The sequence below is a fragment of the Pinus tabuliformis genome, chromosome 7, assembly GCF_031772625.1.
Source record: "Pinus tabuliformis cultivar Carrire ecotype Pingquan chromosome 7, CPIR1, whole genome shotgun sequence".
NCBI classification, from domain to species: Eukaryota; Viridiplantae; Streptophyta; class Pinopsida; order Pinales; family Pinaceae; genus Pinus; species Pinus tabuliformis.
The window spans coordinates 525,407,162-525,431,866 of record NC_142293.1 but is presented as its reverse complement, the minus strand read 5'-3'; the positions used below and the strand labels follow the sequence as shown (position 1 = coordinate 525,431,866).

The following is a 24,705-nucleotide window of genomic DNA, read 5'->3' as shown; positions in this document are numbered from 1 at the left end:
CCCCAACAAAACTAATAAACTAAATCTATATTGGTAGATTGGGTTGAATATACAACTTCCAAGCAAAGAAAATGGTACTCCAAGGATAAGGTAGAAGAATAAATTCGTCACAACATCATTTATAGATTTTTGGGACCAAAAACATCCCTAAATAGTGGGGTATGATCTACATTGAATCATCATACTAGTTTTCATCCATATTGTATATTTTGGGTGGAAAATTGGGAGGAATAAAATTTTAGATGCATTTTAGAGACATTTTCCAATTTGGAAAATAAGGGTAGTAAAATTTCCTAGTCCTAGATAACTTCCAGGCCATTTTTAAATATTTGGCCACTAGGAGGATAAAGAGTTCCATTATTTAGCATCTTTCTCATCCCGTAATTGAGAAAAAATATCTAGGAGTGGGACTCTAAGAGCATAGAAGATAAGGAAGATAATTTTGCAGTAGCGATTTGGGCCATAATGTCTATTATCACTTAGAGAAAACCCATTTTGTGGGGGGGGGGGGAATCTAAGATAACCTATAACCTCTTTTGACTTGGAAGTCAGTCCTTCTGAGTTAGAGAGGGCTCTCTTCGAAAACCCTACCACTTTTTGTCACTTCTAGAAGTAGGTCACTTTAGATTAATGGATAGGTTTTGTTGGGTAACATGAACTTGGTTTGGAAAGGAAATATAAAACCATTGGGCATGGAGTATTTGATACAAAAACACTAGCTACAAGTTGTAAAAACTAGTCTAACAGAGGCAAGATAGTAGCAAGTTCCTTAACAAAATTGTTAACAAGATATGGTAGGAGACAATAGAAGTAAACATCAAAGACATAGCAACCATGTGAATTTTGCAGTTGACAATTAATCTTAAAAAAACACATAAGTATCTGAATAATTATGAATAGAGGGTACATGAAGAATTCTGATTCATAACATTGTACTCAAATACTAAAGATCCATGAATTCAAATTATGACCAAGGACAAGAAAAAACACAGTCAAAAACTGACTGGAAACTTTTCACACTTGAATCTCTGAAATCCAGTAATATTGCTTGCAGCAAGTTCTATTGGTATAAAAAATAATATACACCAAGGTTTGATTTTTTACATGGTTCCAAACCCTTATTACATATGAGAAATAAATATATAGAGAATACAATCTCAATCTATTTCCAATTTTCTAGAAATAAAATTAAACAAAAATATAAAAAATAAACTAAATCTTAAATGATTGCAAAAATGCCTCAAAAGGTTAAAGGTTTCCAATTAAATCTCCTAAAAAAGAATCTAATCTCTAGTTCGAAACTTGGATCTATCTCTTGTTTTTGATACTATGCCTAAAAATATGTGATATGGAACTAAATCAATCCTCTAAAGAAGCTAGAACTGGTCCATTTAATCTTCCTTAAATATGGATGAATGCCATAATGATTCTTTGGTTGTTGCTTAGTTACCACCTATGTCCTTCAAATTCATATTTCTTGCCTAAAAATATGGAACCACTCCCTTGGAATCTAGAAATATCTTTAAAAGTTGATCCATGTTGCCAAGTGTTCATGATGTGTTGGATATGTGCTTAAAAAGATGAATATTGTTTACAATTGTTGCAAGGTATATGGAAATTGACATGAAGTTGTTAAATTTAATTCTTTGACAACTAGAGATGAAGAGAATCCTCAACCACCTCAAATGTTGATTTGGATGCCAAGAAAATTGTGATTTGACTGCCACATTCATCCTTTACTTTATGATTCATCGAATCATCTACACAACACCAATCTTTTATCTACTGTGACTTCCATTTGATATTTTTTTCTTGTAGATGAAAAATAAACAAATACATAAACCCTTCCACGAGCTTAGAAGAATGCACATGCACTTGACATTTTAAGAAAATAAAATTAGTGAATTTCTAAACAATAAGGTCCAGAAAGCCATTCAAAGCTCCAAAACTCTGATAGCTGTTACAAAACAAAGATAGGTTATTTTAAATGAGTTTGTTGTGGACAAAACCTCTTTCAATTTTCAAAAATTTGTCCTCATTTGTTTGGAAACCATGCTTGCAATTACTGTGTTGTACAGGAAAAAAAATAGTTTTAACTAACCATTTCTACAAAAATGCATTGACACTCTTGTTTTAGCGCTTTAACCCTATTTATTACAAATTCGCACTGACACTCCCATTGTCAGCGTTTTAAAAAAAATTATACTAAAAAATGTGATAATGATTGGCTCCACAGGGATGCTGTCAATCATGGATGGCAACAAGAACCCCATAGAATAGTAGCCTAATACATTGGATTCTCTCAACCTTTTACTTGAAAACAAAATCCTTGCAACCAATTAACTATGTAGCTGAAAGCCACACACTACAAACTGAAAACAAAAATTGAAAACTCACTGCTAAAAAACCAAACTCATTCCATGTCATTTCCTACTCTAACCTACTAAAAGTCTCCGCCCAATTAGGTGAAATGAAAATCCCATTGCAACCATGCAAATAGTTGGATTAATGACTAGACATTGTTTTCATTGTTTTGAAAAAAGAAAAACTTGGAAAATGGAAAATCAAACTCTAACTGAAACTAAAACCCATGGTCCATATAAAACATAAAATTATCCTACATTGATGACTCTAACATGATAGCCAAAGGATCATGGAAAACATGCAAATTCACCTCTTCCTGATGATATACCAACAAACAAGCATTATTTTCATGATTATATGTTGGTTGTTCCTATTTTGTATCTTGATTCTCAACATCATACTAAAAAAGTATGGCAGGAGGTTGTTCACCATTCACATCAGAAACAACCTCTATACATTTTTGAACAAGCTCAAAAAGAACAACCACATCATGTGCATAAAAAAAATTAAAAGTTTCCCTTTCTTTTAATTTAATGGGACTATTTTCATGACCTTTAAAATCTTTTGAGTTTTTCATTTCCAAGGATGTAAAATCAAGAGTAGTTTCAGTGCCATTCAAGGAGTTTAAAACATCCCATTTTTCTTCATTATTTCTTTACAACTCTAGGTATTTATCCTGATGAGTGTTCTCATTGCTTGGAGTTTCCATTTGTGCACTTTCAAAATTTTCATGTTCACCATTTTCATCATGAGAAAAAACCCATAAAATGACTGATTTAAAAATATATATAGATGGTTGTCCCTATCATTTTCTTGGTCATTTGAAGAATGATGAAAACATTGTTGACTATCTTGATCTCTATCTTGATCATGAAAAGATTGCCAAGGTTGTTGTACATTTTCATCAAACTCATGGAATGGAATATTTTTGTCATCATTAAGATTTTCCTGAATTTTATTTTCATCTAAGGGATATGTTACTATTTTCTAAAAACACTCCTGAGCTTCATGGCAGCAAGTCTCTTCTAGTTCTTCGTGATGAAAAGAAATTTCAAACAGTGCTTCTTGGATTTCTTCATCCATTAAATCTTCATTATCAATTTCAATTCCCACATATTGAATAAATATTTTGAAATATTCGCAACAGTTCTCAAAAAGTGATGACTATTGGGTGCATTCCTTATAATTCTTACAGAAAACGGTATGAAAATATTTAAGAGAATAAAGACTAGTAGGTGGGAACCTTTCATACCAGGATCTTTCCTTTTCTTCTAAGATTGCCATAAACATTTTCATCAGGCAGTCTTCATGAAATTTAACCCCAAGCCTATGTATATGCACATGAAATTTCGCCAAATGAAGAGCAACATCATCCTCGTCCTCATCTTTGAATCTTGGAAAATACAATTGCCAATCTATATGAGGAATATGATTTGGAATGCCAAGAATATGAACATGATTCATAGGAGCATACCTTGTAGATTGTGGATCCATCTCAAGGAAGTGGAGTCACCAAACATTTCTTCAGACAACTGAGTCTTCAACCAGTGGAGTCGTCATGAAAGTTTTGATCTCGATATTCAGTTCAAAATGGAGTCCCCAGTTGAATGATCCACAACCTTTCTATGTTTGTCCTTTGTTCACCATCAGAGAGAATATTTGTTACTTTTTGTCCAGCAAGTGAAGATTTCACCTATGTTCCCCGACAACGACGCCAAAATGTTATCACTTAGAGAAAACCCTTATTGTGGGGGCAAAACTCTAAGGTAAGTTGTAACCACTTTTGACATGGAAGCTAGCCCTTCTGAGTCATAGAGGGCTCTCTCTTTGAAAACCCTATCACTCTTAGTCACTTCTAGTAGTACGTCACTTCAACTTAATGGCCAGGTTTTGTTAGGTAACATGAAATTGGTTTGGAAAGGAAATAAAAAACCATTGGGCATGGAGTCTCTTATACAAAAACACTAGCTACAAGTTTTAGAAACTAGTCTAATAAAGGCAAGATAGTAACAAGTTCCTTAGACAAATTGTTAATAAGATATGGTAGGAGATAGTAGAAGTAAACGACAAAGACAAAGAATCCATGTGAATTTTTCAGTTGAAATTTAAGCTAAAAGAAAACACATAAGTAGCTGAATAATCATGAAAAGATCATACATGAAGAATTTTGATTCATAACACTGTACTCAAATACTTAAGATCCATGAATTGAAATTATGACCAAGGAGAGGAAAAAACACACGCGACAACTGACTAGAAACTTTCCACACATGAATCTCTGAAATCCAATAATATTGATTGCAACAATTTATATTGGTATCAATAACTAATATACACAAAGATCTGATTTTTTGCTAGGGTTTTGAACCCTTATTACATATGAAAAATAAAATATATATAGAATATAAGCTCAATCTGTTTCTATTTTTTTGAAATAAAATTAAACAAAAATCTCAAAAATAAACTAAATCTAAAATGATTGCAAAAAGGCCTCAAATGGTTAAAGGTTGATAGTTAAATCTCTGAAAAATGATAGATCTAATCTCTACCTTGAAACCCAAATCTATCTCCTGTTGTTGATTCTGTGCATGAAAATATGTGATATGGAGCTAACTCGATCCTCTAAAGAAGCTAGAACTGGCCCATTTACTATGCCTTAAATATGGATGAATTCCATAATGATTCTTTGGTTGATGCTTTGTTATCACATGTGTCCTTCAAATGCATATTTTTTGCCTAAAAATATGGAACCACTCCCTTGGAATCTAGAAATATATTTAACGGTTGATCCATGATGCTAGGTGTTCATGATGTGTTGGATATGTGCCTAAAAAGATGAATCTTGTTTACAATTATTGCGTGAGATATAGAACTTGACATGAAGCTATTAATTTTAATTCTTTGGCATCTGGAGATGAAGATAATCCTCAACCACCTCAAATACTGATTTGGATGCCTAGAAAATTGTGATTTGATTGCCACATATGTCCTTTACTTTATGATTCTTTGAATCATCTACATAATACCAATCCTCTATCTACTATGATTTCCATTTGATATTTTGTTTCTTCTAGATGAAAAACAAACAAATACATAAACCTTCCCATGAGCTTGGAACAACGAACATGCACTTGACATTTAAAGAAAATAAAATTGGAAAATTCTGAAAAACAAGGTCTAGAAAACCATTCGAATCTCCAAAACCGTGATATTTGTTAGAACATAGAGAGAGGTTATTTTAAATGGGCCTGTTCTCGACAAAAAAATATTTTGATTTTGAAAAATTCCTTCTCAATTTTTTGGAAACCTTGCCCTAATTTATTTTGTTGTATAGGAAAAATAGAGTTTTAACTAACCATTTTTACAAAAATGTGTTGAAACTCCTATTGTTAACACTTTAACCCTGTTTATTACAAATTCATGCTAACACTCTCGTTGTCAGCACTTTAAAAAAAATTAGACTAAAAATGTGATAACACTATCAATATTTAACTCCATTGTGAGTGCCCTTTCCTTTGAATGTACAATTTTACAAATGAAACAAAGAGAGTAGAGCATAGGCCTCACTTCTTGCTATGTATTCTCCCATATTAAGTTTCCCATAGTAAATATTTTGTTCATTTGTGTGGATATTGTGCATGTTATTTCTTTCTCATATCTTAATTATTTCATAATTTCAAGCACAGATAATATTTATTTAATCTATTATCTAAAGGAAAAATAAATTTGCATAGTCTAAAATTTTAGAATATTATAAGATTTGTTGTGATCAAATGTTCTAGTGAAACATCCATAGAAATTTAAGATCACATGTTGTCCTCCATCTTAAAAACTCATATGTCAAAAAAGTTTATGACAACAATAAACCAATATTGTTATTTGCAACTCCAACTTAGATATGACTTATGATAAATAAATAAATGAATGAGACTAAGTGAAAAATCAAGATTTGTCAAGTATAATAAATTTTTCAATTGAACAAAATGCAATAAAAAGATAGGAGTTCTGAAATAAATAGGTTTAACAAAACAGACAATGGAAGGAAATACTTTTGGCTTTAGATGTAACATCTATAAACTAAAACATGTCTTTGCGCCAAGAGGCACTCTATAGCCCAGTATGGGGGAGATGTTAAGGCATAACGTAAGTATGTCAATGATTTTTAAATGTTGGCTCTATTACACATTACATATGGCAAAGATACATAGAAAAAATATATGTATATAGAGAAATGAGAAGCTAAACACAATTAAATTTCAACTTCGATAAATGTACAAATAAATATACAACAGGTTGTACCGCATTCTAGCAAGTTGGAAAATCAAAGACCTTTAAGAAAGTTCTAGCACAAGATTAAATTTAACAAAATTTGATGGCACCTCATAGTATTTTCTAGTAGCTTTATAAGTGGAGGACATTTTTGGTGCTCCTAAAAATGATAAAATGAGGTTAGAAGGGACATTTATGGGTTTCATTTTGTGCAAGTAGAGAGGTTTTCCAAGAGTATGAATTTATACCAACAAGAAGACTAGATGACTTATTAAGTTCAACACATTATTGACCACATATGAAAAGGGAGTGATGTCAATAGGGACATGAAAGAGGGAAGTCTGCTTAATGATTCTAGCATGGATCTTCTTGTTTCTATTGTTATTGGGGACAAAGGTGAAATGGCGCAGCATGGGGTGAGAGAGGATCAGCATACCAGGGACTGGGCACAATATAATAATTGTGAAAAATGAAAGAAGATAGAGAATATTCAAGTATGTAGGAAGCCTTGGTGACAGTGCATGTCATGCTTCAAATTCTACTTGTTTTGCTTCATAGGGAAAAACTAAATAGGGACTTTCTAAGTCTTGCATGCACATTGAACTAAATACAAATGTTGATGACCATGTGGAATCACTTGCTTGTTTTCAAAGAAATGAATCTTCTGCTAATATATGTGGAAATGTAGGAGTGGTTACCAAATCTCATTAGTTGTATCATAATTGTTTTCCAAAGGACCCACCTATTCATTCAATCAGCTTTCAAAGAAGCAACTTGGAGTCATTAGGACACATCTATTGTTAACTTAGAAAAGATCCAGGCAATGACTCTACTTTTATTCAAAAGGGGGAAGGGGTTGAGTAAGAATGTTTCAGGGTTTGACAATCATCAGATTTGTTTAGAGGAATGTGAATATAAGGACACTTTGGACCTCAAGAGCATCATTGGTGGAATAGAGATAAGAAGAGAAGTTGTATATGTCTTCTGTGCACTAGTATCCTTGTTTCAATTAGAAGTGAATAAAAGGGTGCGAAAGCCCTAAAAGCTCTTCGGTAGCAGACCAAAGACTCGACAAATGTGTGAAAATTCTGAAATCTCTCATAGATGTTGGGAGTTATCCTTATGCCATGAAAGATAGGATATCCTTTCTTCAAGTTTTCAATAAATCTGACGGTCGAAAAAATGGATTCACTTCACAATAATGAAATTTAAGTCCTTGAGGATAATTCTCAAGATGGAAAAATTGCAAGAATCAAAAGGCTAATGGATTCAGGACACATTGTCGCACTATATGATAACAACCAAAAACTCAAACAATTTCTACAAATATTATTGGCTAATAGAGAGACAAGGAACCAATTGCCATGGAAAAATGGTGAGACTAACAAATTTGATATTGCTCGAAGATATGAGATGACTGATTGTTTGGACAACTCTCTATCAGTTCATCCGATGGATAAATTTATACAATTTGCATCATTAAGTTGTGGTTTAGCAACTCTACATAGTTCTAGAGTTGAAGATAACAAATATACCAAGGGCAGCTCACCCTCTTGTTCCGACGGGAAGTCAGGGTATTTTAGTTATACAATGTGCAATGTTTCTGGAAGAAATGGTCAACCTTCCTTTGTACATGGAAACCATTACATGAATCATGTCTTTTCTCCTAGGCACAAGGTTTCCTCTGGGAGGGAAGATAACAATAGAAATTCAGATAGTTCGGGGAATGTTTCCAAAGACAAGCCTGGTTGTTTAAGTCATGCAAGGCACAATAAATTTGGAAGAAATGGTAACCACTCTATGGTTACTCATAATAAAACTAGAAATCATGATTTTTCTTCACAGCATGATGATTCTTTTTATAGGCCGAATGAGTGCTTCATCATGAAAGGAAAACAAGGGAATTTTCCTAGCAAACAGATACTAGAACAATGTAGATTCTCTACCTTGGTTAGAGAAGAAAAAAGTTGTAGGCACTTAACCACTGGAAAAAGAAAGGAGGCTTCATCTCTCACTCAACAAGGTCAAAGAAAGAAAAATGTTACTAGATTAATTCTTTTGGATGAAGAATATCACAAGCAACCAAAGGAAATAAAAACTCATAAATTGCGTAACAGTTTCATAAATCATATGCCAAAGGATTTGAAAGTTTAGTGTCCTACAAGAGATGATCCATAATCTGTTGAAATTTTCTATTTTTATATGGAATGCCTAGCTCCTTTTTCATATTTGTCTTCACAGACCATGAATTTCTACGTTCAGCACCGTCAAAGCCTTGAATCAATAATAACTTCAAAGCAATGCACTGACTATGATTTCTTCCATATGTACTTTTACAATAAACTAGATGAAGCATTGCAAAACCATAGAAGACAACATGATGGTGTTTCTCTTGCAAAACTTCAGAGGTGGTTGAAAGGAGTGAATATCTTTGAGAAGGCATATATCTTTGTACATATATATTATCATTTGCACTGAAGTTTGGCAGTGATCTATTTCCCTACAAGAGAGGATAAAATTGGTCCAATTATTCTTCACTTGGATTCACTGGGTCTTCGTACTAGTAACATTATATTTCAGAATATTCATAGCTTTCTAAAGGCTGAATGGGAGCATTTAAATTAGGTAGGGACCCCTACTCATATTCCAATTTAAGTAAGTGTATGGAAGACATTGATTAGTAATATTGAAACTAAACGAAATCGAGGTACCCGAGCAGGAAAATTATTATGATTGCATCTTATTTGTTCACTACTTGATGGATCGCTTCATCAAGGATGCTCCACCAAGGCTCGTAAGGTCTGATTTGCAATTGCTTGGAAAAAGATGGTTCAGACCCGCTCAAGATTCCTGTTTGAGGGATTCCATCAAAACCTTGCTTAAGAATCATTTTGAAGATGAAAAGAACAAGGTAGATGCCATTAACAGTTAAAGAGTTCTGTTGTCTTAGAAATCTTGTGAAGACTGATGAGGTTTTTTGAGAAATTAAGTAGTGCAACACGAAAAGCATTAAGGGAATCTAGTCTTTGTCTAATATCTCCATTATTTTCAAAAGATAACTTGTATGTCATCCACCTGCAAATAGTTTAAAGAATATAGAAAGAGTTATCTAAATTTTGTTTTCACTGCCTAAGGAGTAAAATTCATTAAAAGATTTTCATTTTCTCTTGAGAGGAATACATGAATTGGGACCGAAAAGAAAGGGGAGGGGCAGGGTGAGTGGCATAATAAGTGCAAGGAAGGAAGTAATATTGAACATTAGATCCTTTGAAAAGTGCCAATTTTAGAGAGTATTGGGTTCTTGTAGACCTAGTAAATATACAGGTGGAGAAATACTGCAACATTTTTATCACGAGTATAGATTATTTGTGATCAATGGTGAAGAAATTACTAGATAACAGTTCAAAAAATTTCATCACAATAATCGATGGTCCATATATTATTATGCCCAGATCCAACGGTACCTCAGTGGCACAAATCACACAGATTTTATCATAAAGCACGCCCCTATAAGTGGATTTGTCAAAGCTACCTAGGAAAAGATCAGCGGTCGAGGATTGTTACCCCACCACTCGATCTATATAACAGAAACCACTCAAGTGCTCATGTGGAGTGGTTTATGGTTTTTAAGGGGAAACATGTGTTGCATTAACATGCGTGCGGAAACTGTGACCTATGACCCACACTCCAACTACAATGAGAGTTAGTTTTCCTCCAACTCAACTTCATGTGGCTTTAATAAAATTTTGGGGCCTTTGTTTATCATTCCTAGCCCAATAATAATTAGTTGAGATCCAAAATGTATTGAAAGGGGTGGGATTTTATTTTGGTAACCAACAGATAAGATATGATATATATCTATGTATAATATTTCAAAGTTTCATCTTATTTGTAAAATCTTTTAAACGAAAATAAAAATAAAATGAATAATTTGTAATTGTGTCAAAAATCAATTTTACAAACTAATTGAAACAGTTAGGTTAGGAGGTAGAAATAAAAACCCTGGAATAAGATTTTGAAAAGATTCGGAGTTCAGTCTTCATGACTGAGTATTGTAATCCAAAATATTTTTGAAGCCTAAATAATAAATTGCAGTCTAATTCTAGCATTGGGAAGTTGCAGTGATTGTTTTTCTCTTGAGTTTCAACATTCAAATTTATGTATTTTCCTCACTTGGAAAGTTTAAGATGCAACTGGTTCTTTGGTTTAGTTTTTGATGAATTTACTTAATTATGCTCATTAAAATCAATCTTGAAGCCTTTAATGAAGTGGTCCACATCTAGGAATTTCATTATATTTTCTCAGCCTTACATTATTCTTTCTACAGGGTTAAAGCACATATTCTTTATTGCCTATGCCAAAACTCTGTCTCTTCCATTTTCTACTTCACACCTCCACCCTGCAACTCTCATAGCCTCTTTGGCCATTCTGCTTTGGAAGGCTAGGGTTTCAAAATCAGAACTTTTGGTTGCAAATGTTCATGGCCTGTACTTTTGGCCATTAATTTCAATCTTTTATGAAATATAAAAATGTCGTAGGCACTGGTTCCTCCACAGCTAAGAACTTTCTCCTAAGGTACAACATTTTTTGGTGCCATTTCCAAGGAATAGAGACACGAAGTTATTTTTCCCTGGGATTATAAAGTTTGAAGCTAATTCTTAAGGGTGACAATATTTATCAGTTAGTTGTATATTCTCACTTGTGGTCTTCAGTTTGGGGTTTTCCTTTTTGGGTTACAAAAATGGAAATACCAATGTTCTTGGCAAATAAGTTTGCTCCATTAGATTTATGTTCCATACTTGGCTTCCCAAACCCTGTGCCTTCATTTCATGACTGGAAATCCTTTCTTCCAAGATTCAAAGCAAATGAATATGAAGATCGAGCTTAGCACCTTAGGGAGTTTCATATATGCATGGAATAGTAGGGGATTAGACATGAAGACACATTAATGAAGCTATTTTTCTATTAGATGGAGATGCTCGGATTTGGTATAAAGTCTTGCGTCAATTGAGTGTTTCCTCCTTCAAGGATTTTCATGCAACATTCAATCATTTTTGCTGAACTCTGTACCCATCAGAAATGATTTTTGAATATTATTGTGAGTGTTTTTCCAGCAAACAAGGTTTTGGCTATGAAGATTATAATAAAGTTAATGGTGGCAAATCTAATTATGAAAGAAATTGTTTTCTTTTTTAAGTCAAGAGGACCTTCTTGAAAAGAATGTAAATAATTCTCAGTAAATTAAAGATGAAGTTGCATGTGAAAATATGGAATCATATTTTCAAATCCTTCATGATCCTAAAGTAGTATTCAACCATTCCTTTTCATAGGAAATATCTGAAGATGACAAGCAATATTTCCTAGGAAAGACTGAAATTTTTTCTAAGAAACAATCTTTCCAAGATTGTCCGAAAGATGGAAATGAAGTGTTGTTAACAACGACCTTGAAATAATGCATTATATTTATATCTCTTGGGAATGGAGAATAGGTTCTTGAAAATGATCAAATTCTAGACCTGTGGAAAGGGCCACCACTTTATGATGAGGAAAGTGAGGAAATTTATATTCAAAAAACTGTTATAGAGTATGGAGGTAACTATAAATCAAGAAATAATTTTCTTGTTTCTGAAATAGAAGAGTTACATCATTGCATTGAGGAAGAAAATTGTGCTACTAATTCAAATACAAATATCATAATTCTTTTAAAAGAAATTATGGAACAACCCTTTGACCTAGTAATGAAAAGTACATATTTTCTAATTCTTGTGCCCTGGTGGATAAGGAAAGAATTCATCTAGAAATAAATCCTCATAAATCTTATTTTGTAAACTTTGAACATGCTCCTGTTTATGATTCCTATGGTTGTGATAAAGAGTTGGATACTAGTCCCCAAGCAAATTCATTCCCAGGAAAATGCCAAGAAGAAAACCAACAAGCAGACATTTTTGGACAACCATTTTCTAAAATGAAGAAGGTTGTCATGAGTATAAATGGAAAGGATGCTAGCCAAGAAGATTATCATCAGTGCATGGGAAAAAATACAGTTTCTACAAAGCGCAAGGTATATAGGGAAGTTCCTAAGTTTTTTGATAAATCATATATTGTCTCAGGGAATAGCTTGGAGATGCCATTTAAATTTCATGAAAAGCCCAAAATTGAAGAGCCAAACAATGGATGTAGCTTCGCTGTAAAAAAAAAACATAAGTCAGTAGATTATTCAAGAGAAGGCAACAGTTGAAATCTTTTCTCATCAGATTATGATCCATATTTGACTATGTGACAATTATCTTTTGACAATAACTATTACTGATTATTGGGTATGTGCTAAATTTTTTATTTGAAAATATTTTATGGTGCATGCTAGTTTTAAGTTTTGAATTTCAATAGTAAGGAGGAATTAGGTCCAGCACTCAAATGTTGTCTTGGTACCATCAGAAGACTGACTTCACCTGATTGAGATCAGTCATGTACAATAGGTAGGAACCTATAAATAAATAAGCTCAGGTGTTGAGAATTTAATTTTTAGTTGCAGTTCTTAAGTTCAATTTGAGTTGATAAATAAGATGCATGTCCCAACTAGAAGTAAGTTTGGAGAGGTTTCATATTTCAAGAATTTCAGGCTTCAGTTTTTCAAATTTCAAGGTATTCAAAATTGTGGAATCATGCCCAACAGAGGCTATTGATCTACAGTTCTCAGCACTCTACAACCACAGTGTTTTCCCCAGTTGGACCCAAATGTTGTAACTCATTTAGGCACAGCTGGAAAATCAAAGACCTTCAATAAAGTTCTAGCACAAGACTCAATTTAAAAATGTGATGGTACCTCATAGTATTTTTTGGTAGCTTTATAAGTGGAGGACATTATTGGAGCTCCTAAAAATGACAAAATGATGTTAGAAGGGATATTTCATGGTTTCATTTTGTGCAAGTAGAGAGGTTTCCTAGGAGTATGAACTTATACCAACAACAAGTCTAGATGACTTATTAATTTCAACACATTATTGACCACATATGGAAAGGGGGCGATGTTGACAGGGACACGAAAGAGGGTAATTTGATTGATGATTCTCACGTGGATCTTCTTGATTTTGTTCCTATTGGGGATACCATTGAAATGAAAGAACATGGGATGACCGAGGTTCAACATACCAGGGATTGGGCACAATGTATCAATCGTAAAAAATGAAAGAAGATATAGAATATTCAAGTATGTAGGGAGCCTTGGTGACAATGCATGTCATGCTTTAAATGCTACTTGTGCTACTTCACAGGGAAAAGCTAAATAGGGTCTTTCTGATTCTTGCATGAACATTGAACCAAATACAGATGTTGATGACCGTGTGTAATCACTTGCTTGTTTTCAAAGAAATGAATCTTCTCCTAATATATGTGGAAATGTAGAAGTGGTTACCAAAGATCCTCAATTTTATCATAATATTTTGACAAAGGAACCACCTTTTCGTTCAGTCAGCTTGCAAAGAAGCTACTTGGAGGCATAAGGAAAAATCTATTGTTAACTTAGAAAAGATGGAGGAGATGAATCTACTATTATTCAAAAGGGGGAAAAAGGGTTGAGTAACAATGTTTTAGGGTTTGACAATCATCATATTTGTTTAGAGTAATGTGAACATAAGGACACTGTGGACCTTAAGAGAATTGTTAGCGGAATAGAGATAAGAAAAGAACATGTATATGTCTTCTCTGTGCTAGTATCCTTGCTTCAATTCAAAGCGAATAAAAGCATAGGAAAGCCCTGAAAGCTCTTGGGTAGCAGACCAAAGACTCGACGAATGTGAGAAAATTCTAGAAGCTCTCATAGATGTTGAGAGTTATCCTTAGCCCATGAAATACAAGATATCCTTTCATCAAGTTTTCAATAAATCTGAGGAAAAAAATGGATTCACTTCATGATAATGAAATTGAATTCCTTGAGGACAGTGCTTTGGATGGAAAAATTGCAAGAACCAAAAGGCTATTGGAGTCAGGTCACATTGTTGCACTATCTGATAATGGTGAAAAAATCAAACGATTTCTATAGAGATTATTGGCTAAGAGAGAGAGGAGGAACCAATTTCCATGAAAAAAGGGTGAGACTAAAGTTGAAAATGCTGAGATGGGGGGTGAATCAGTATTCCTTTCAATAATTATAATTATTAATCTTTCAGAGCATTAGTTAATCTTCAATTATTATCAATGTTTGTAAAAAAATAGCAGTAAACAAAAGGAACACAAATGAACATAGTTTTTAAAGTGGAAATCCCCTCTGGGACAAAAACCACCTGAACACTTTTCTAATAATTCTTTAATCTTCAACTCCAATTGAAAAGAAATATCCAACTTCCTATAATCTAGAAAAGAATTCTTCTCCAGCTCCCACTGGATGGATTCTCCAACGCCCGAGATTCTTCGTTAGTCAGCTGAACAGATGCCCCAACACCCAATGAGCTAAAATTCACCAACCTAGCACCACTCTACCACCCTATAGAAGAATAAAAAAAGAATGGGCTCCCTTACTAGGGAAAATAGTCCACATTACAATGATATAGAATGATGTAGAATAAGAAGACACACTAGACCATAACCCCAACTATGACACAAGCACCTAATGATGATCCTAGACCTCCCAACACTACCTCTTCAACTCTTCATAGATAGACACTTATACAAATTTTACAATGATGCTTTTACAATGACTCTGTACAATGATACTTTTACAATGACTGATATGTAGTGTTTCCCACTTGAAGACTTCATGTGGTGAACTTCTTGCTGTTGTTTTGCACCTTGATTGTTTCTCTTGTCATGCTGCCCTTTCTCACTCTTGAAAACATTAGATTATGCATTGAGTCTTCTCTTGATGAATATATAATACCTATAAAAAGTCTTCAAGGAAATACCCATGACATGATAGTAGCAAAACTTACCTCATCCTACAGAGCATATGTTAGTGCTAAACAAGAACATCAAATTAGAATAAAAATAGCCTAATGAAATTAAGAGATGAACATGCATATATAGAAGATACTTACCTAGATCTTACCTCTGCTACGTCATTTTGTTGCACCTTCCTCTTTGCTTCCCTAGAAAGTCTGGTCCTTTGTAGCCCTTGACAACACTTGATTTAGGTTTTTTCTCTTGCCTTCTAGGAGTACAATACTGAATTTGATGTATCTCTATGATTTAAGATCCCCAGTATGTGATCTTTAGTTCTGCATTAGCTCTCTGAGTCTTCTTTCCAATGCCATAGGTCTGACCCAATTTGGATTCTTCAAGGCAAAGTTATGCCCAATCTCTCACAATGAACTAATTATGGACTAGTTCAGTAGAGCGAACTTGTACGGCATGCCATGTGTCACTATTTCCTCTTTTGGATCTGAAATAGATACAAAGAAACTAAAGCCCATTTACTATCCACTACTTTTTACAAATTTCCAATCCCCTTATCAGAAAGAGAGTTATGACAATTTTCCCAAGGTCACCTCTTTGAGATGAAATTCGGGAGCCTACAAAAACCTTAACTTCCATAGATCATAGCTCCAAAAATATAGAGAACTAAGATCAGTCACAATGTTCATTAGGATTTCGGCTGAAATGGGTTTTAATTTCAGCATCTAAGACTTCGCAAAAATAAAGTTATAGCAAAAATGCCACGATCGCTACTTTTGGAGGATATATGAGATTTATATTTATAGAGTTGAGAGGGGCTTTTATAGAGAATATTGGAGGGATTTTAAGAGCTTAAAAAATTATTAATTATTGACTATTCAGTGACCAATATCAATGATAAATTCCATGCCACAACTCCATGGGATTTTAGCCCGCTAATTGGGGTTACTAACTTCAATCTTGAATAACTTAAAAAACGTGAGGAATTACAAGGAGAGCTATATACTGATAGAAATATATTTTTTAGTAAAGTATTCGTATAATTTTTATGAGATGAGAAACCATGAATGATGATGCCCAATGTAGCATGGAAGTTTAGGGTAATCCTTGGTGCTTCTTGGGTTGACATCAATGACAACCTCAGATCATCTTTAGATCAACAACTAACAAACATGATACCGCTCGAAGATATGAGATGATTGAATGTATGAATGACTCTATATCATTTCATCTAATAGCTAAATTTTCATAATCTGCATCATTAACTTGTGGTATAGTATCTCTACGTAGTTCTAGAGTTGAAGATGACAAATGTACCAAGGGAAGCTCACCCTCTTCTTCTGACGGGAAGTTAGGGTATTTTAGTTATACAAATTCCAATGTTTCTGGAAGAAATGGTCCGCCTTCCTTTCTAAATGGAAACCATTTCAGAAATCATGTCTTTTCTCCTGGGCACAATGTTTCTTTCGGGAGAGAAGGTAACAATAGAAATTCAGATAGTCCAGGGAATGTTTTTGGATTCGAGCCTGGTTGTTTCAGTCATGTAAGGGACAATAAATTTATAAGAAATGATAACCAGTCTATGGTTAGTCGTAATAAAACCAGAAATCATGAGTTTTCTTCACAGCATGATGATTCTTCTTACAGGATGAACAAGTGCTTCATCATGAAAGGAAAACATGGGAATTTGCCTAGCAAATAAATACTATAACAACACATATTTTGTTCTTCTCTTGGAGAAGAAAAAGATTGTAGGCGCTTAATCCCTGGAAAGAGAAAAGAGGCTTTATCTCCCACTCAACAAGTTCGGACAAAGAAAAAGGTTACTATATTAATTGTTTTGGATAAAGAAGATCACGAGAAACCAAAGGAATAAAAAACTCATATATTCCATAAAATTTTGAGAAATAATATGCCAAATGATTTGAAAGTTTACTATCCTATAAGGGATGATCTAGAATCTGTTGAAATTTGTTATTTTGATATGAAATGCCAAGATCCTTTTTAGTATTTGTATTCATTGATCATGAATTTGTACATTTGGTACCTTCAAAGATGTGAATCAATAATAACATGAAAGCAATGCATTGACTATCATTTCTTCCATACGTACTTTTACAATAAACTAGATGAAGCATTAGAAAACCATAGAAGACAACATGATGGTGTTTCTCTTGCAAAACTTTGGAGGTGGTTGAAAGGAGTGAATATATTTGAGAAGGCATATATATTTGTACCTATATATTGTTGTTTGCACTGAAGTTTGGTAGTGATCTGTATCCCTAAAAGAGAGGATAAAATTGGTCCAGTTATTCTTCACTTGGATTCGCTGGGTATTCATACTAGTAACATTATATTTCAGAATATTCATAGCTTTTTGAAGGCTGAATGGGAGAATTTAAATCACACATGGGTCCCTACTCATATTCCCATTGAAAAAAAGTAGATGGAAAACATTGATTAGCAATATTGAAACTAAAAGGGATTGAGGTACCCTAGCAGGAAAATTATTATGATTGTGGCTTATTTGTTCTCTACTTCATAGAGTGCTTCATCAAGGATGCTCAACCAAAGACAACATGATGGTGTTTCTCTTGCAAAACTTTGGAGGTGGTTGAAAGGAGTGAATATATTTGAGAAGGCATATATATTTGTACCTATATATTGTCATTTGTACTGAAATTTGGCAGTGATCTGTATCCCTGAAAGAAAGGATAAAATAGGTCCAGTTATTCTTCACCTGGATTCGCTGGGTCTTCATCCTAGTAACATTATATTTCAAAATATTCATAGCTATTTTAAGGTTGAATGGGAGCATTTAAATCACGCATGGGTCCCTACTCATATTCCCATTGAAGAAAGTATATGGAAGACATTGATTAGCAATATTGAAACTAAAAATGATTGAGGTACCCTAGCAGGAAAATTATTATGATTGTGGCTTATTTGTTCTCTACTTCATGGAGCGCTTCATCAAGGATGCTTGACCAAGGGTCAGAATGTTTGATTTACAATTGTTTGGAAAAAATTGGTTCAGACCCACTGAAGCTTCCTATTTGAGGGATTCCATCAAAACCTTGCTTGAGAAACATTTTGAAGATGCAAAGAACAAGTTAGATTCCATTGATAGTTAAAGAGTTTTGTTGTCTTAGAAATGTTGTGAAGACTGATGAGGTTTTCTGAGAAATTAAGCAGTGCAACAGATTTTGGTGGTGAAACGACGTGCAACACGGAAAGCATTAAGGGAATCTAGTCTTTGTCCAATATCTCCATTATTCTGAAAAGATAATTTGTATGTCATCCACCTACAAATAGTTTGAAGAATACACAAAGAGTTGTCTGAATTTTGTTTTCACTACACGAGGAGTAAAATTCATTAAAAGAGTTTCCTTTTCTCTTGGAAGCAATATAGGAATTTGGACTCGAAGGAAAGGGGAGAGGCAAGGCGAGTGACCTAATAAGTGGAAGGAAGGAAGTCTGAGTGAAAACCAGACCCTTTGATGAGTGCCAATTTTAGAGAGTATTGGTTTCCTATAGACCTGGTAAACATACAAGTGGAGCAATACTGCAACATTGTTATGACGAGTATAGATTATTTGTGATCAATAAAGAAGAAATTACTAGATAACAGTTTAGAAAATTTCATCACAACAAGTGATGGTCCATATATTATTATTCCCATATCCAACAGCACCCTGGTGGCACAAATCACATAGAGTTTATTATAAAGCATGCCCCCATAAGTAGATTTTTAAAAGCTACCAAGAAAAAGATTGACGGTCGAGGATTGTTATGGCACCACTCGGTCTGTATTGCAAAAACCACTCAATTTCTCCCTTGGAGTGGTTTATGGATTTTAAGGGGAAACATGTGTTGTGTCAACATGCGTGTGGAAACTGTGACCTAGTACCAACACTCCAACTACGATGAGAGTGAATTTTCATCCAACTAGAATTCATGTGGCTTTAAGCAAAGTTTGGGGCCTGTGTTTATCATTCCTATCCTAGTGGTAATTAGTTGAGATCCAAAATGTATTGAAAGTGGGTGAGATTTTATTTTGGTAAATGATAGATTATATATATATACATATACATACACACACACACACACACACACACACACACACACACACACATACACACACACACACACACACACACACATATATATATATATATACTATATATATCTATATATATATACATATATATATATATATATATATATATATATATATATATATATATATATATATATATATATATATATATATATATATATATATATATATATATAGAGAGAGAGAGAGAGAGAGAGAGAGAGAGAGAGAGAGAGAGAGATATGTATATATAAAAGTTTCATCTTATTTGTAAAATATTTTAAGAGAAAAGAACAAAAAATGAATAAGTTGTAGTAGTGCCAAAAATTAGTTTTAGAAACTGATTGAAATAGTTAGGTTAGGAGGTAGAAATAAACACCCAGGAATAAGATTTTGAAAGGTTTGAAGTTCAGTCTTCATGACTGAGTATTGTAATACAAAATGTTTTTTAAGTCTGAATAATAAATTACAGTGATTGTTTTTCTCTTGAGTTTTAACATTCAAATTTATGTATTTTCCTCCCTTGGAGAGTGTAAGATGCAGTTGGTGCCTTGGTTTAGTTTTCGATGAATATACTTAATTGTACTCATTAAAATTAATCTTGAAGCCCTTGATGAAACACTCCACATCCAGGAATTTCATTATATTTTCTCAGTCTTACATTATTCTTTCTACAGGGTTAAAGCATAGATTCTTTATTGTCTATGTCAAAACTTTGTCTCTTCGATTTTTTTCTTTATGCTCCCACGCTACAACTCTCATATCCTCTCTAGCCATTCTGCTTTAGAAGGCTAGGGTTTCAAAACCAAAAATTTTGGTTACAAGCCTTCATGGCTTCTATTTCCAGCTGTTAATTTCAATCTTTTATCCAATCTGAAAATGTCTCAGGTGCTAGTTTCCCCACATGCAAGAACTGTCTCCTGAGGCACAACATGACATATAATCTATTGATAAATCACTCAATTTATTCATTATGATCATCCATTCACTAAATTTGTTTGTTGTGTTCCTTGAGTTCATTGGAGTACTCGATAACTATTTTTCTTTGTATAGCCAAAATCAGAGTATGCCAATCAAGTGAATCATTTATTTGAAGCACATCCACACACTACACCAATTAGATATTCCATCCATATAAATGTGATACAGCCAGAATAAATCCTATTCATTTTTTTCTTTTGATTTTCAATATTATGTGCTCGCTATATTTTCTTGTGATTTATGTGATTTTAAATATTGAAAGTTGGGTGACTTGAAACAATAGTTTCAACAATGATAAAATGCTTAACATAAATAGATAATAATTTATAATTAACATTCAGTAGGACATATTTTGATACCTTTGAAGTAGCTCATTCATTTAACTATTTATAATTATATCGATTGACATGTAATATACACGTTCTCTTTTTTCCTTAAGAAATGTGTAATTTCCACGTTGCAATTTTAAAGAAAGGGATAAATGATCCAAAATTATGTAGGAACACAACAGAATACAGACACAAACAAAAAAATGCGGCAGAAATAAATCTTTATTTCATTAATATCGAAGGACTGAAATATGCTTACACACACTAGAAAATAAACTAGCTTGGGCGATGGTGGCTTATCTTTGAGAAGAGATGTGGTGGCTACATACCTATGAACTATGTTATAATGAAGCTCAAGGACCTTCTTATTATTTAACAACAAAGGGAAACTCTAAACAACCAAAACCCTAACCCTAGGAGATGGAACGTGAAGAGTTTGTGGACCTCGTTGGGGTTAGTTGGGTAGCCAACTTCCCATGGTCGTAACTTGGTCATATGATCTCCATTTGGCACATATGATACCTAGTTAGAAATATATTTATGATTACTATGGGATTTGTGGAAGGCCCTTGCCTATCTATGGGCCTGGTGCAGACCTAAAAAAAATGTTGTTTAGGGGGTCAAAATAGCTTCAGAAGTTGAGGACATGAAAAAATGTTAAAAATAGTAAATGCTTCAATAATCAAGGAAACTGATGAAACCGACAAGAGGTATAGGTGGAATAGGTGGGTGGCCACCAATATACATATATATCAGTCCTCCCCCATTAGGAAGAAATGGTCCCCATTACGTGTTCAGCCTCCATGAGGTGAGGAAATTTCTGTTAAACCTGGTCCTTGGTGAGCCATTTTCCCTAGTGAAGGAGTTCGCCTGCTTTGATAACTCGATATAGTTGCATCCTCTATTGGTGAGTGTTATTGATATGTGTGTACATGATCATATTAGTTTTTGCATGTTTTATAAAAATTGGGTTGAGCTTTGTTGGTGTTAGCTACTCAGTATTGTCAGATGTGTCCAATAATGGGGGAAAGTATGGTAGGAGCCGGTCCACATTGAGTACTAGGTGCAAACCAAGGGATGGTAGAATTTTGACCTCAAAGGCATTGTATCCTACAACCTTAGTGATAATGTGATCCAGGTGGATATTGGTGGCCAGCCGCCAATTCCACCTGAACCCCCACCATTATTTCTTTCAGCTTTTCAGTTTCCTTAATTATAGCACAATTTACTATTTTTAGTAGTTTTTTGAGTCTCGAACTTTCAGAACCGTTTTGAGGCCCTAAAAAAACTTTTTTGGGAAACCTAGGAGATGCATGGGTTCATGGACCGATGTTTCTCTTCCCAAAGTTGTAGTTCTCGGATAGATATTTCTAACTAGATATTGTGCGCATCAAACGAAGATTGTATGCCAAAGTTACAACCTAGGGAAGTTGATGTACCAATTTACCCAAATGGGGCCCACAGTTTGGCATTTCATCTTCTAGGGTTAGGTTTCTAGATGTTTAGGGTTTTCCATTATTTCTCAACAATAAATAGGCCTTTGAGCCTCATTGTAACCCAGTTCAGAGGCATGTAGCTACCACATCTCTTCTCAGAGATAAGCTACCATCGCCCTAGCTGGTTTATTTCCATTTCTGTTTGTAAGCATATTTCAGTATTTTACATTAATGAAATGAAGTATTATTTCCACTGCATCTTTATGTTTATGGTTATCTCTGTAATTTGTTGCATTCCTGTTTAAATCTAGATCAGTGGTATCAGAGGGGTCTGCTCTTTCTCTGTTTTTGTTTGCATGTCCCCAATGAGGTCGAGATATAAGGAGTTAGGGCTTGAACTGGTCGAACCTTTGCAAGACCAGCCTCGAAAATCCCGACGGCCTCCTATGGCGGATGAAAAGAAAGATGAGGGGGTAGGATATCCTATCAAAATCTTGCTTGAAGAAGCCCTCGAGTGACAAAGGAACGCAATGATGGATAGCTTTGCCCAGATCCTTCCCCGGCTACCCAGGGGCAATGCATTGACTTCCAATAGCTACTCGGGAAATTCCACACCATTTAAGGTACAAGTTAATTTTGAAATCCCCGTATTTCAGGGTCAGATAAACACAGACATCGTCAATAAATGGTTAAATCTACTAGAGGGTTATTTTTGTGTTCATGATTTTTCCAGTCAGGAAAAGATTATTTTCGCTCTTCTCAAAGTAGCCCCCCATGTCAAGGACTGATGGGAAACCTACTGCGAGCAGAAGGATGAAAGTACAAACTCACTATTTTTAGCTGCACCCACTTAGGATTCATTCTGGGATGCCATCAAGGAGCAGTACTACCCTGTCAAAAGCTATGAGGATCAATAGATAAACTGGACCACGCTGCGACAGGGAAGGGACCAAGATGTGTTGGAGTATACCAATATTTTCCATACCCTTCACACAAAGTTGGGTATCAAGGATTTGGAGTAACATTTGATACTCAAATACCACGACTGCTTGCACAAGTACATCCAGGAAGAAATAGAATTCCTGAACATCTCCTTGCTCAACACAGTATATCGATATGTCGTCAAGGTCGAGCAAAAGTTTAAAAAAAAGAAGTGAGACTTTGGATCTGCAAATCTGAAGGAAGGGAAAGGTTCCCCCAAACTGCAGAACAAAGGACAAAGCCAAGGAGGGGTGCTCCAAGACAACCTACTAAAGCTGCAAGCAAAGAACAGCACCGCGAAATTGAGAAAGGACACGGGAAAGTGGTGTGAGTTCCATAAGAGCTCCACTCACAACACAAGTGAGTGTCGGGCCAAGCAGTCACTACTAGCTGAGTTAAAGGTTTTAGAATCATATGCATGTTTTGACTCTGAGTTAGAACCCAACAAGGGGAATGAAAAAGGGAAGCAGATTATTGATGTGGAGCCCAATGCCACCGTTTCCACCACAAAGATCCAGAAGGAGGAAACTGAAGATCCAGAGGAGGAGGAGCATCTCTTCCACTCCCAGATGTGTGTAAAGGGATCCCTGCTACAGTTCATTGTCAATATAGGGAGCCAAAAGAACCTGATTTTGGCAGAGGTCGTGAAGCGGCTCGGCTTACCGACCACAACACATCCACAACCATACACCATCAAGTGGCTTCACCAAGGATGGGATCTTCGTGTGAGCCAGCAGTGTCACCTTTCATACAACATCAAGCCCTTCATGGATGAGGTATTGTGTGACATTGCTCCCCTTGAAGTTTGTGGTGTATTATTAGGATAACCATACTTGTGGAAGCAACATGTTGTGTATGAATCAAGGCCTTGTGTTGTTATTGTTACTTTGGGAAATAAGCTGTACAGGATACCAAAGGTAGCACCACCTACCGCCATCTCTTTGGTTACTGTAAAACAATGCAGTAAGCTCATTTCCAAAACCAGGAAATTTGTTTTCCTGATGATACGCCCTCAAGGAAAGAAGAAGATGGTGGCCATGACCTCTAGACAGGGCCCCTCTGCATGACAGCTACAGATGGACAAGGTCATGGAGGAGTACGAGGGCATCTTCACCTCCCCTGTAGGGGTTCCTTTGCACTATTAGGTCAAGCAATCCATCGATCTAACCCCAGGTGCATTGTTGCCCATTGGACCAATCTATCGGTGCTCTGTTTTGGAGAACGATGAAATCAAGAGGCAGATTCAGGAGCTACTGTAGAAAGGTCACATCCATTCAAGTTCATCACCCTGTGGGAGCCCGATCGTGTTGGTACAGAAGAAGGATGGGACTTGGAGACTCTGTATTGACTATTGGGAGCT

General features: G+C 34.8%; 1 pseudogene; it reads left to right on the top strand.

The window, feature by feature from the left end:
- Positions 1-18,653, top strand: part of LOC149248371 (ubiquitin-like-specific protease 1C) — a 43,211-nt pseudogene extending 24,558 nt beyond the window's left edge.
- The last annotated feature ends 6,052 nt before the right edge of the window (positions 18,654-24,705 follow it).